Source organism: Mizuhopecten yessoensis, unplaced genomic scaffold (assembly GCF_002113885.1).
Source record: "Mizuhopecten yessoensis strain PY_sf001 unplaced genomic scaffold, ASM211388v2 scaffold731, whole genome shotgun sequence".
In the NCBI taxonomy this organism is placed as follows: domain Eukaryota; kingdom Metazoa; phylum Mollusca; class Bivalvia; order Pectinida; family Pectinidae; genus Mizuhopecten; species Mizuhopecten yessoensis.
In genome coordinates, this window is record NW_018403693.1 from 9,133 (window position 1) to 10,493 (window position 1,361).

The window sequence follows — 1,361 nt, forward strand, 5'->3', positions numbered from 1 at the left end:
TGCTCTCTGTAAAAAACAATGTTATTCGGCATTCATTTGCATATATTATTTTTTGCAGAATATCATATTTTCATAAGTGATGTGTGGAAACAGTTATTTTTCTCATAAGGCGGTGATAAAAATTTCTTTTTCATCGTATTCTGTCCAAGCATTTCAATATCTAAGAGAATATATTTCTAAAAAAAGCCACCAAACAGCCCCATTAGTAGTTGGATTTTGGTAAAATTTTAATATATTATTCGGTGGTACCTTAGGAACCGGAAGCAGCAAGATATTTCCGCAAATATTACCGGAGGTTGTTGCTGAACGGTGATATATAAGGGCACCCCCCAAGAAAACTTCAAAATATCAAACGCAGATTACACCACTTTAACATGATCAATTTCATTTCTTTTTCTTTTATTATTGACTGATAAATATCAGTTTAACTGTTGACTGATGGAGATTTACGTAGGTCTAGCGGTTAATTTATTATGAATTTCTTGAAAACAGGAGAAAACACTAAAAAGACACACACAAAAAATGCAAAATCTTTATTCGTGGATATTTTTGCAAATCGCGCTGGATTTATATCCTCTCACACCTAACAATCACATTGAACACATTTTCTTTTGATTTCAGAAAAAACAATTCTGAAAAGTTTTCAAAAAATGGCAAAGTGTTTATGCTACAAATATTAAAAAATATTTGTTACGTTTGTAGATTTTAAGTTACAAAGGTTATGTTACCAGTTACAGTTGTAAGCGATTAAGTAACGACAGTCGTGTTAAGAGTTACATTTGTAAGTGTTATGTTACAATTGTAACAGATTCAGTTACATTTACGTTACAATGGTCAGGCCAAAAAATTGGCAAAGTGTTTAAGTTACATTTGCAAAAAATCTGGTTACAAATGTAACGTTTATGTTACAAATGACACCAAATTCTGGTTACAAACGTATAAAATAGCCTAAAAACGGCCGTGGTTAGAGTAGGGTCGCTAACCCTTACACTAACCCTAACCCATGCTGACACTGTATATCCCGTATCTAATAACCTTGCTGAAACTGTATATCTTCTATCTAATAACCTTGCTGACACTGTATATCTCCTATCTAATAACCTAGCTGTTACTGTATATCTCCTATCTAATAACCTAGCTGATACTGTATATCTCCTATCTAATAACCTTGCTGATACTGTATATCTCCTATCTAATAACCTTGCTGGTACTGTATATCTCCTATCTAATAACCTAGCTGATACTGTATATCTCACATCTAATAACCTAGCTGACACTGTATATCTCCTATCTAAGAACCTTGCATGTACTGTATATCTCCTATCTAAGAACCTTGCTGATACTGTATATCTCCTATCTAA